General features: G+C 34.3%; 1 protein-coding gene across 1 annotated transcript in view; it reads left to right on the forward strand.

The window, feature by feature from the left end:
• The window catches only part of VPS13A (vacuolar protein sorting 13 homolog A), a 349,059-nt gene that overhangs the window by 320,644 nt on the left and 15,247 nt on the right, over positions 1-13,168 (forward strand). The gene's annotated exons all lie outside the window — the stretch shown is intronic.

A 13,168-nucleotide genomic window follows, 5' to 3' on the forward strand; every position in this document is an offset into this window, starting at 1 on the left:
GTTAAAATAACACTATACATAAGGTGATTATGAGTAAACTAAACAAGGCAATTTTTTAATTTACTCATAAGCCATAAAGCATGTATCTTATAGCCTTCATTACAGAATACTTGTAAATGATGAAAACTGTCATAGCACATAACATGAAGCCAGATTTTTTTGACAGTGCAGTTTTTTGTTTAAGAAATGTCATACTGCATGTAATATAGTGTCTTTCTGAAACTTTAAAACAATTTTAGAATAAAACTAGCAAATATCAGCCAAATGTGATTTCTAATGGGCATTACAGGGTAAGTTATATTACAAAAAATGGTTTGTGGTAAAGGTGAAAATCACTTATTCTACTACTTGAAAATTGTTACCCAACCATTTCTCTTCTTGCCCATGTTATACTAGCATTTAACACACATTCAGTTTTAATTATAATAGTTTAATTAAACTTTTAAAATATATGAGAAGTTTAGAAATACTATACTATATACTCTGTGTGTGCTATAGGTATTATAGGTGGAGGCAAATAGAGATGTTGTTAGGAAAAGTGTAAGGCTATATAGCCTCATTACTAGTTATAAAAATAAAATAGAAACCAGGAGATCCTGCAGATTCTTCTGCTGCTATCTTAGTTTCAAGGACATTAAGAATTGTCTGCGTCTTTGGATAATGGTTATTTTTGGAAACTTTAAACTTTGAAGAGTTGAAGAACATGACTTTATGTAAATCTTTATAAACTCATGTATTTTTGGTATGTCAGTATTAAGTATACCAAAAGTAATAGGTATTTAACTAATGACAGTGCTTATGACCCAGATAAGTGTCATCTGTTGCTATGTTTAAGGATTAGGTAGAATGACCTACACTTGCACAGGTATCTTTTGATTTGTGATTAGCTCAGTCTTTTAATCATACATTTAAAATATGGAGGCTTTTGAAGAAACTGTGCTATATTTTCTTAACATTATCTAGAAATTCTTACAATTACATTCATCATCACAATTTAGAAAAGAAGTCTGTTGCTGACAGATAGGCTAGATTAACAATCTTATTCAGAGTTGATGTACATTGTTTAAAAATAGTACCCTTAGAAAGTGATTCATAGTTTCAGGGAGTTTTTCCCTTCATATTTTGTCTCTATTTTCTATCCATGCTGCTGTGAACTACTTAAGATATATGTATATATGTATGGATGCGCACACACACATGCACACACACACACGCACACACATATGTAAAGTTTATGGTGAAAGTAGCATATATAAAATGAGTCTTTTTAGTGTGTACATTTCCAACTAGACAGTCACATATTGTTGTCTTTCCAGATGGTCTTGACTGGGGATTGTGGTCAGTTAAATTTAACCAACCAGAGTAAAATAATGACGACCTTGAATTGCTTTTCACAGAGTGCCACAAAACATTTTTTCCTACGAAAGCCTATGTGCTTAAAAGAATTCATTTAAATCTACAAATACAACCTTAGTAATAGCCCAAAGAATGCTTCAATAGTATTCTGAACCCTAAAACATTTCATAATTGTACATGTTTTTGAAATGACTTGCCATTGCTGAACTAACCTTTGTGCTTCTCTTTTTTCCTTTGCCACGCTTACAGAGATTTTATGCCTACAGGGAGTGGATTAAGACTCTCGATAGTAGTAGTAGTGATGATGGTGAAGATTAGTCAGATCTGTGTTATTGAAACGTACGCATTCTTTATCATTCACACACTGTGTGTGGCTCCTTTTGTAATGTCCATAGTTGATGAGTTAGGCTGTTAAATTATTTTCCCCTTTCACTATATTTTTACAGAACTTTGGAAAGAAACATAATTGCACCATTAAGCAGAGAAATAGGAATTATTTTATGTCTAAAGTCAGTCATGTTATATATATGTATCATTTGATTGTGCCCAAAATATTGTGTTGTAGTGTAAGGAAAAGTACCTTTTTCAGATTTGTCTATAAATTGTATTTTTGTCGTTGTTTTCATATTCACAAGTTTTACTTTATATTATCTTTTTATTTTAAGTCACCTGCTCATTTGTTAACAAAATTCATTTATTACATGGATGTTTTCATTGTAACCTTTCTGGACTTTAATGTATTACCAATGTATTAAAGCAACAAAAGCAGAGATAAAAACAGCTCATCATTTTTTTTATATTTACTTTCTATTTCAGAACTATCTTGTCTGTTTCATTTCAATAACAATAAACTTGTATAATTTGAAAGAATGTGAATCTGTTGTTCTGTTCCATCATTCACAGTAAATGGAAGGAACACTATACATTTGATAAAAACCATTGTGATTTGTCCTAGAAAGGTTAAATAATATAATCATTTGTCCTCTTGAAAAGGTGGGAAAAAGAACCATTTTGCTACCATGTTCACTTTATCCTCAGTTCCATCAGTTATTTTAACATTTGATTTTACATAATTTGGGGCAGCAGTGTAATAGTTTCACTTCCTTTTAAAAATGTGTAAAGAGTTCTAATGGGCTAGTCAAAAAATTTTTCTAATAAGTATAATTTTATATATATTTCCTGTGTAGTCTTGAAAAGAAATATCTAACTATACCCTGAAATAGTTGGAAAAGTCAGTGAGTAAAGCCATATTTCTTTTAGGGTACTACATGCTTGCTTTTTGCTTATATTCATTCAGTTGATTATGTTGCCTGGTCATTTTCCCTTAGAAATCTGACATTCCAAAAAGCTTGGAAAGAAAAAATGGCACCAGTCATGTGGTAGTTGATACCTCCTGACTGCTGTATTTTGGAGTCATCAAAATGATCTTCATCTTCTTGACTTAGTAAAACTTATTGCTTCACCTTCCTTGCTGTGAAAAACTACAAAAATATATACTGGAGTTTGGCAACTAGCTCAGCCTATGGATATTCTGATATTCTTATAATTCTGAAGTCTATGTTGTAATTCTTCCACAGGTCATTTAGTCATTGAAAGTGACCATTTTGGCTTTAAGACTACAGGATTTATAAATATTGGGTGTGGAAAAATGTAAGCATAGAAATAAAGCAATATGTGAAGGTTTCCATTCCATTATATTCACTTAGATGATATAGAAACTAATGTCTCTCAGTCAGAATACAAAAAACTAAATGCCTCTTCTTTTATCACTCTATACCTGCTCTCTTCAAGTAATCTGAACAAATATGTGACAGTAGCAACCTTTTGTGTGCCTACCCCAGCTATCATTGTTTCTCATACCACCAGCTCCCTATTCCACATCATTCACCTCAACCATACCCTTCCAGAAATTCCTAATTTTATTAGACGCCTGAAGCTACATGACTAGTTAATTTTCTGTATGTGTGTATGTACCCTGAAAGAGAAAAACTGGAAAGGAATATTTTTCTTAGCCATAGCTGTGTAGAATACAAATAATGACTTAGTGGTGATACTAAACATCTTGTGTAGAAGATATTTAACATCTCTATATTTCTATAGTTCTGTTGGACTGGAGGAAAAGGGGGATGGTTTTATTTTAAAAATAACATAGCATTAGCACTGTACTTCTACGGTGTATTGACAGGAAAAAATCAGGTAGGCCAGAAGTTATTTGGTCTTGTTCATTTGAGTAATGATATCTTATGTTTGTATAGCACTAAGCTTATTGACAAAATGCTTTCCTCACAACAATGCTGTGACATAATGTAGTGCAAACCTATCAACATTTTGAAGAGGAAAAAATTGTGGTTCAGAGAGGTTAAATGGTTTTTTACACTGTAAGTAAATGCTGGAGCTCCATAGCTCTTTCCATGGTATAGGACATTCCATCCATATAGGAATATCCGTCTAGAAATGGGTTTGAAGCAGTTATTCTGAGAATTGCAAAAAAAAAAAAGTCTTCAGGTGTTTAAAAAAGGCTTTTAAAATTTAAGCATTTTTGCCTTATTTTATAGGTATATTTTTCATTGTAATTTATATTCACTTTTTAGTCTCTGCTTTCCCTCCAAAGTGATTTACCAATGAAATCATCTCTTCATAACTCCCTATGACTAGAGAGCTCCATTTTATATGGTTATGCATGTATATAGAAATATATATGTGTACATATATAAACATAGCTATATAAAGTATTTCTTTATATCAAAGATAATTGTGTTTATTTTTTAAGAAAAGATTTAATATTTTTAGGATTTGAGAGTTATTCAACTTTTGGATATTGTACCTGGTGTTTAAGAGATAGGGTTGTATCACAGACAAAATATTTTTCTTTTTTCTCAATCATTTTGCAGTTGGGTTCAGTTCTATTGTATTAGTAAGATGAGTCCCTTATTATGAGGTTGTTTATTAGGGGCAATTGTACCATTATAGTTTTCCAAATTAAAGAATGTGTGTATAGAAAAGAAATCTAGGTTGAGAACTAGTGCACAAAATGGGATTGTTACATGAAAGTAGACCTAGGTAAGAAATCCTTTCCATACCTTGTAACTTAAATACTGAATTTCTGGATGGTTATTAGCCATGTAGAAAAGTGTACATGCAGCTCTCCTTTGTACAAGGAACATTTTTTTTTCTATCCGAGGTTTTTTTCCAACTTAGAGATCTGAACTTAGGAAAGTAGTGGAAAACTTTATGACAAAGTAGGAATCTGCTCCTGTTATAATCAAGCGGTGCAACAAGAGTACATTATACTGTGAATAATGAAGTAAATAGCCATGGTTATTTTGAAACCTACAGAGAAAATAGAGGCAAAGTTGAACATGTGAAATAGTGACAGGATTTTGAGGATGGATTTTTTTTTCAAATCAAAGCAGTTATAAGTAATAGAAATTTATCATTGAACTATATACCATTAACTTATTAACTTATGCCATTTGGTGTACTTTAAAATGATGATTTCAAACATGGGGAAGATTATCTTATTAGGGGAAGTGGCCATGCATTATTTAGTCTATAGGCAGAAACATAAATTTTTGAATAGGACTTAAAAGTCAAAAAAATTTTAAAGGCCACATGTTCAAAATAGTGTACTGGATCTTAATATAAGAGCTTGCTTTACTTAAATTTCCTAGAAGAATCCTGAGTTAAAATTCCTCGTGATGATAAAATTCCATATTAGTTTAGTACATCAGTACCTTGCCTTTCATTGCTTAATTATATTTTTATTTATTTTTCCCTGCTGACTGTAATTCCTAATAACTTGAAAGCCTAAGATTTGGTTAATTTAGTAAGATAATGTTAACATAGTACATGCTACCCACTCAAGTCAAATAAGAGTTATGAGCAAGAACTTACTGGGTAAGAGGTACTGGTTTCATTTATCTTTATATACATACTTTCTGGGTAGAATGAAGTTCATGTAAAAGAAAATGTAGAATGGTACTTTTTTACAGCTTTCTCAAATTCTTGTATGCAGCATATACAATGTTATATATAGTACTATACTAAGCACATATAAAAACGTTAAGGGAATTTATTATCACTACCAAATGTATCGTTGTCAGAATAGTTGCATGTATTTGTTATTTTAATGTGCATGGATTTAATGTTTTTTTTTTTATTTAAAATGTGGTAGATCTATTCATTCGTGAAGTCTAGAGTTCACTCAGCCAGCTTGTGAAGGTGAATATAGTACTTATTTTTCATCAGCCTTGGTGTACCAGCATTAAGCCCAAGTACCAATTCTTTTAAATCTTAAAAAAAAAAAAAAGTCAAATTCTGAGTCACATGACCAACAAAATGGAGGACTAGATTTTTCTGATCCTTACCTCTTCAGAACAGAAGTTATGAGCCAAAGACGAAAAAAAGAAACAAAAGAAGCAAGGCCTGCATTTGTAACTCCATAGATTTAGAGCCAGGTGGGACTTTTGAGGTTGTCTGGTTCAGGCTCCTTGTTTTACACGTGAGAAACTGAGACCAAGCAAGTGAGGTGGTATGCCCAACCAAGGTCATGCATAGAGTCATTGAATGACATTGTAAGGATTGGAAACTGTGTCCTTTGGTTATAAATTCAGTACTCTTTACACTGTAGCAAATCTTACAAGATAGTATTTGATTTTAAGCCTGATTATAGTGCAACACCTTTAACTTCGCCCCTCCAGAACATGGGAAATTAGAAGCCTCTGTTGTAAGCATTAGGAATTCAAACGTTCAAATTGTTGAACAAAGATTTGTGTTAAAATGATCTTATGCTTATTTCAGCTATTGGTTATTGAGCAAACAAGAATTCAAAGCATTGATAGTCATTTAAGAGCAATTTAGGAGAAACCGAAATAGAAACTAAAAACATTCCAATTAAACTAATAACAATACTGGTTAAATGGAATTACTTTTACTTAAATATTTATTTTTTCAGTTCTCTAAGCTCCCATTTTTAGCTTGATAACTACACTATATTCAAGGCGATTCTTAATGCTTTTTTGAAAACAAAAATGGGAGATTTAGTGAAAATTATTTTAAAAAATTTTGTGTATTTATATTGAATTTGTTCAGAACTAACAGACTTCCATAGGAGAAGTTAATTCACTCTTTCCTGATGGTGTTTTACATGGTGGAAGATATAATTGCTTTTAAAGCTTAAAAAAGCTTTAAATTATATTGTGCAGGAGGATAATTCATAATATAGAAAAGTAGCCCTTTCTTCCTGAGCATACCATTTGCAGGTAGCAGCTGTTTTGTATCTTGTCTGGAAACAAAAGCTACTATTTGTTCCTTTGTTGTCAGCTATTTTCCTTTATTCCCCACCCTCTCCCCTGCTTAGTCTTAGCTTATCTTTCAAAAAGAGATTTCTGCCTCTCGTTGTGTAGGCATATTGACACAGAGCTGACTGTCCCAGGTGATATATTCTGCATCATGTCTGTGTTTTAAAAATTGTCCGCCTTGTCTTGTCACTTCTAAAGATAGCACAGTTGCAGTTTGTGATGTGGTGTGGGGGAGAGGCTGTTTTTGTTTGTTGTGTGTTTCTTTTCTTTCAGAAATTGCAGGAGTTTGCAGATAGCTTGAAGCTCTGCCTTGACAGCAATCAGAAGATATCTGCCTTCAGCTGATATGATCTTTACCTATACTGCTTCAGGAAGACGATCCCATCTGATCTGGAAGAGAGGTCTTATCATAGGCAGTCAGATCATCAGAGTAGTGCCGAGCAGTCTGCCTGACCTCACCTGAAATTTTCAGTAAGTGTGACGAGAAGTCGGCTCCAAAAGGCTAATTGGACACCGCTCTTCATTCACCTCCTCTTCCTCTTCGGAAAGGCTGAGGAGAGAGCCAAAATCTGTTACAAAGGCAAATTAGACAAGGTAGAACCCACGGGGAAAGAATTATGTTTCTCTTTTTAGGAACACTGGCTTTCTAGTTGTTGAGGATAGCAGAATTCAAGTTTTTGGACACAAGTAGGGCCACTGTGGGAAAAGTTTTGGAACTCTTTAAAATAATGAGTTTGCTGGTAACTTTATGCTGAACTGAATCAGGGAGTTCATTCTATTTGGAATCTTCAGGTGTTAGAATGCAGATATTTCTTGGCATTAACGAACTCTTCCTGGGAAGGTTTAATTTTTCTTTATGGAAGTTTCATATCTTCTCTTTATATCAAAATTTAGGAAGAACTGACCTTTACAATATGTGAAATAGTTATTTTGGCCGCAAGCCCTGCAGCTTAAATCAATTGAATGAGTCTTATAAATATTTGAAAGATTTATTATCTATTGCATTTATGAAATTCTTACCAGTGTATCTGATATAGATAGAAAACTGTCTAAGAAAAAGGTTTTTTTAGTAAATAAAAAAGTATTTAATTACTTAAAACTGCAATTTTTTTTTTCAGTTTTTTTACATCCATCTTTGTTTCAAACTGACATCTTACCCAATAAGAAAGACACTTATAACACTCTCAGTTGACATAAAAACTCCTAGGTAAATTGCATTTCAGGGAGGCCTCCATTCTACCCTGACACTCACCATTTACCTTTGCACAGCTAGGTAGCACAGTGGATAAAGTGCTAGCCCTGGATCCAGAGAACCTGAGTTCAAATGTGGCCTCAGACACGTTCTAGCTGTGTCATCCTAGGCAAGTGGCAAACCACTCCAGTATCTTTGCCAAGAAAATCCCAGATGGGGTCATGGAGAGTCAGACGCATCTGACAACAGTTGAACCCTAGCATTTGTACTAGTGCTGTGGCTTTTCCTTTCTTTATTACTCTAATCCCCATGGACTCCCAGGTCCTCAACAGATTAGTGTGATAGAAGTGAATTCAAAAAAACTTTTGTGAAGAGGCAGCGAGGGGCAGTGGAGAGAGCTCTGGATTTGTATGACCCTGGTCACAGCAGATCGCTGCCTGCCTCAGTTTGCTGAGTTACTGTAAGGATCAAACAAGATGCGTAAAGTGCTTTGCAAATCCTAAAGCATTATGTAAATGTTAGCTATTGTTATTTTTATTAGCAATTCTTGTGGGTGATATAAACTTGCTGCTTAAAGTCTGGACTGTGACCTGTAGGCTTCCTCATTGATCTAACAATGAAATTTAAATGTTATTGCTGAATTAGAAGATACTCTACTTTTCTTCATTTACATTTCTTTTCTTAGAATAATTCAGAAGGTTGACTTTAGTTCATAAATATGTAAGAAATTCTAGTCCTGGTTACTCCTGATAACTCTCTTATAAAATGATGAGAGTTTGTTAGTCACAAGTACACTTTAGGGAAATGATTTAACTCTTCAGAAGATTTCAGTTGATTTTAGCTTGAGCTCGCTAAGTACGGTGACCAGATTTTTGTACTAAAGTTTTGAATATTACATAGTTTCTTGGGAAAAAAATTTACCTTTCTAGATCAAATGGTTCCTCTTGCTCTGATAAAGTTCAAAATTAATTGACTGAGGAACAAAATGGGAATTTAACTATTTTCCTGGATTTTTCTTAGATCAATTTGATAAAATTGATTATATGGTTATATATAAGGAAAATTGCAGGGCAGAGTTTATATGTAATAGAACTTCAACTTTTATGTCATGGTATGTGAGTAGCATTGCATATGTGTGTACTATATACGTGTGTGTGTATATATATATATATATATATATATATATACTTGTAACATATGCATATACAATAATAAGTAAAAATTGGTCTTTCAACCATATGTTGATGATGGGGCACTAATGATGGACCCCTGAAAGATCCTGGACTTTGCTACATGGCCCAGGTCCCTGGCATTCACTTGGGGCACACGGCCCTTCCCACCTAATCCTTTCAGTTGCCCTTTTGTCGTGGCCCTCAATGGCAGTGGCACCTGGCTGGCCCTAGATCTCCACTTCTTGATTCCATCTAGACGCCTTCTCTGTTACTTTCAGGTCTGTTACCTCTCAGTCATCCCAGACTACTTGTCTAGATCACTGCTAGACCACATCCAGATCTTCCCATAGTCTTGCAGTATAAAAGGTCCATCTTGCCCCTCATCAGATTGCTTAGGTTCCTTCCTTAAGGATCTGGCCAGTGCTCGGATTCTTAAAATCTGGCCAATAGCGCGGATTCTTAAAATCTCATCCACCCCAACCAGTGTTTTAATAACCCTTGTCTCTGACTGAAAGAAGGCTTGGGTTGAATTCATTTGAGGCAGGACCCGCATAATCTGCCCATGAATTTCAGAGTTCTCAATACCCCTAAGACCTCAGCATTGATATTTCACATTTTTAAAAAGAGAAATACTACTAGTTTAATCTCTTGTTTTTGGGTAAAACAGCACATACTAATTAACATGCACACATTTTTCTTTTGGATACATTAAAAGCCTGCTAGTTTTGGACTGCCATGAATTATAGACTTTTAAAAGAAATACAATTATATTAAATCAAGCATTTATAATAATAAACCAAGTTTTACCCTTTTAGTAGATACTGTGAGGGTAAAATAAGTAGTTGCTACCTGCTATCTTTGGATTCAGGGACTCTAGCCCGTGTGGCCAAGAACATAATTTCTTGCATGCAGACTAGCCTCCAGATGTCTAGGGATCCTCCAAAACTTGGTCTGAGCACTTAACTACTCATTGTTCATATCTTTTTAAACACTCCTACTTTTATTTTCTGCTGAAGTAAATGCCTACCCAGCCTACCCTGTCCCTGCAACTCCTGCTTTTGTCGATGGCCAAAGTTGCTGACCAGATGTGGAAAGAATTTAAATTAGCAAAGTTTTATTGTAATTGATCAAAAAAGCCTAGTTGAATCCAAGAATTTATTGTTGTAATCTGGGATTTGTCTCAAAGTTGATACGAACCACTGAAACTTTTACCTTCTCAGGTGACTTTAGGAAGGAGAGGCTATTCAGCTAGATGTCATTTGCTGAAGAAAAGACTATTCTGGCCTAATTTTGATTCAGTTGTTTCTTAAATGACTGAGGAAAAGTTCATTGGTGTTAAAAAAAATGAGGGTTTATGTTTTCTGCCAACAAGTGCAGTCACTTACTTAGACTACATGGAGAATTTGAATTATAGCTTTACACTTCCCTGGGATTTGTTGTTTCACAAAGTAAGCATAAATGGTGAGTTGTTGCTTAAGATTAAACTTTTTTTCAGTGCCCATTCAAGGTCGTGGGTTTATCCTGTGCTTGCGTATCTGTTGTAGTTTGATGCTATTTCATAGATCAGTGATTTCTTTTTTATGGCTGTCATCTTTACAAACTTTTAGCTCTTGGTTTCTTATATTGTATTTAGATGAAATAGCTCTTTTTCCTGTTATTTCCCACTTATACCCCTATGTTGGTATCTCTAAAAATCCCATTTTAACACTAATAAAGGTCTGTTATATATTGTAAATGTGCACAATAATTTCTTCAACACGGTTTTCCATAAGTGATTTTTTATTATTTATTGGTTTTATTGCTTTTATTGTTTGAGACCTGAAATATTTCATGTCAGTGGTTTACCTCTTAGCTGTATCGTGATTTCAGATTAGATCTTTCAGTCATCTGTTGTATGACTCTTTTCTCTAACATTTGGATAGTTTGAATTATTCAGAAAATGTTTTTTTTTCCCTCAATCATATTTCTAAGAGAAATGTTTCATCATACATATGAAGTCTGGATACTAACAGAGATTAGCACTAAAGGCAGCCCTGTCATTGCCTTCGCTCCTTTCCGTCTGTTTCCATGTTTAGGTAATGATCGATTGACTTGTTTACCTTAAATGGACTGTTTTTTACATGCTTATCTTTCTGAAGGCAGAGAGTATCCTATTGTTAATGACCATAACTTTATTATTTTGTTGATTGTAGATTCCAACACATGTGATGAGTACAGTGTCTTATATATGACACTGTTCATTCCTTTTAAACATTTCCCAAAGGTTCGTTAGATGGCAATGTTTACTTATAATTTACCCACCTGTGCTGGAGTATATAAATGAGGCTAAGGGGATATCTGATAGTTTGCATTAAAATATTTTGTGCCAGTAATACTTCTATCTACTTTTTCTTCTTAGTTACTGCCTGAGAACTTAGGGTAGTGATTTCCAGCCCTGGTTTTGTAATAGCTCAAAGTGTTATCAGTTATTTTCATATGTATCTCAAATTTTAAAGATGTTGCTTAATTCACTTTAATAAAGATATGCCACACAGCACTTTGGGAACCAGAAATCAGTGTGGTCAGATCAAGCAAATGGCAACGGGGTACTGATAATCTAAAATAGTTGGAGTTTGATGACTAGGAAATTGGCCTGAGCCAAGCTGGGGATGAAGAGAGTAAGACTTAATAGATGGGTGTCATGTTGAGTAAGGCTGAAAGTCTTGGGATTATGAGTCCTAGCCTTCATACCAGCAGCCACTAGGTACAAATGTTATTAGAGGCCCAGGGAATGGATTTCATCAGTGGGGGCCATATAGCACAGATTTGGGGTTTGGAATACAACACTGGAAAAAGAGTTAGGATTCCTGGGCGATGATCATGACTGTGTGGCCCTGGCAGTCCATTCAGTTCTAATCAACAAATGTGCTATATAGAGCCATTTAAATTCACTGTTTCAGTTTCTACATCTGTAAAGGGGGGTGGGGGAATGAAAGTGCCTACCTATGTCACAGAATTATTGTGAGAAGCAAATCTTAGAAGTACTTCTTTGTATGTCTTTTGTAAAATCAGAGAATTGCACTAAATGATTCCTTTCAAGTCTAAAAACTATGACTCAGCTGTGTGATCCTATATAGGATAAGTTCTTTGACAAGTCAAAATAAATAAATGGGAAGGGGAAATAAAACACCTAAGCTTTAAGTGTGAATGGGATTATTTTTTAACGGGAAGGATATAATGATGGATTGAGGGAGGGATATACAGAGGTTGAAGATGAGAGAAATAAGGAACGAGTAACAGCATGGAACAGAAGCTGTTGATGTGACAAAATTGTGAAATGTGTGTTATGCTTTATGTGCATTTAGTTTGAAAGCTGCTTCTCCTTTTCAGTCCTGGCCATGTTTTTTCCATTAATTTATGATTTAGGTTGATTATTGTTCTATAAGGAGTTTTCTTTGAATGATTCTCAAAAACCTCGGTAACAAAAGATACATTGCATGGAATCAAGGACTATTTGTTTCAAATCATACTATATCGTCTCTTTTGGCATCTGCTCATCTCCTAAGTGCTTTGCAAGCTTGGGTCTAGAAGACATTCCGCATGTTTCTTCCTGGATAATTTTGACATTTTTTATACCCAGAAAACAGTGTGATTTTTGAAATTAGCTTAATTTCTTCCACTGTCATACTTCGGATTTGGTTCCAGTTAGTCCCAAAAGACTGGAAATGGGAAGGAAAAGCTGTTGATTCATTTTCCTTTGCTGCTGTAGCATAATCTGATACAGTTAACATTTAGGTCCAGCTGCCATGCTTGAGTTTAATGTGAGGTGCCATTAAAGGCAAAAAGAGATCGTAGACATATGGAAGTTGAACTAGAGCTTGTAATTTATTTAAAGACCTAATCTTTTAACGTAGCGTATAATCTGGGTTTGTAGAAATGGGAGGTTATTTAAACCACTTCCTTGATTTAATGAATTAGGTCTATATCCAAGTTATATTCAACAAGTAAAAATAGATTGTATACTTTTAAGACCTAGATGCTTTCCCATTTTTCCTGGATAATCCACTACAGTGTTTTACAACCTTATTATTAGGAAGTTCTTCCATATAACTTGCCCCTTTCCCTCATACTTCTCTTTTCCAATCATTTCTTCTATCTCAGGTGAAAAG

The sequence above is a fragment of the Trichosurus vulpecula genome, chromosome 9, assembly GCF_011100635.1.
Source record: "Trichosurus vulpecula isolate mTriVul1 chromosome 9, mTriVul1.pri, whole genome shotgun sequence".
Taxonomy (NCBI): domain Eukaryota; kingdom Metazoa; phylum Chordata; class Mammalia; order Diprotodontia; family Phalangeridae; genus Trichosurus; species Trichosurus vulpecula.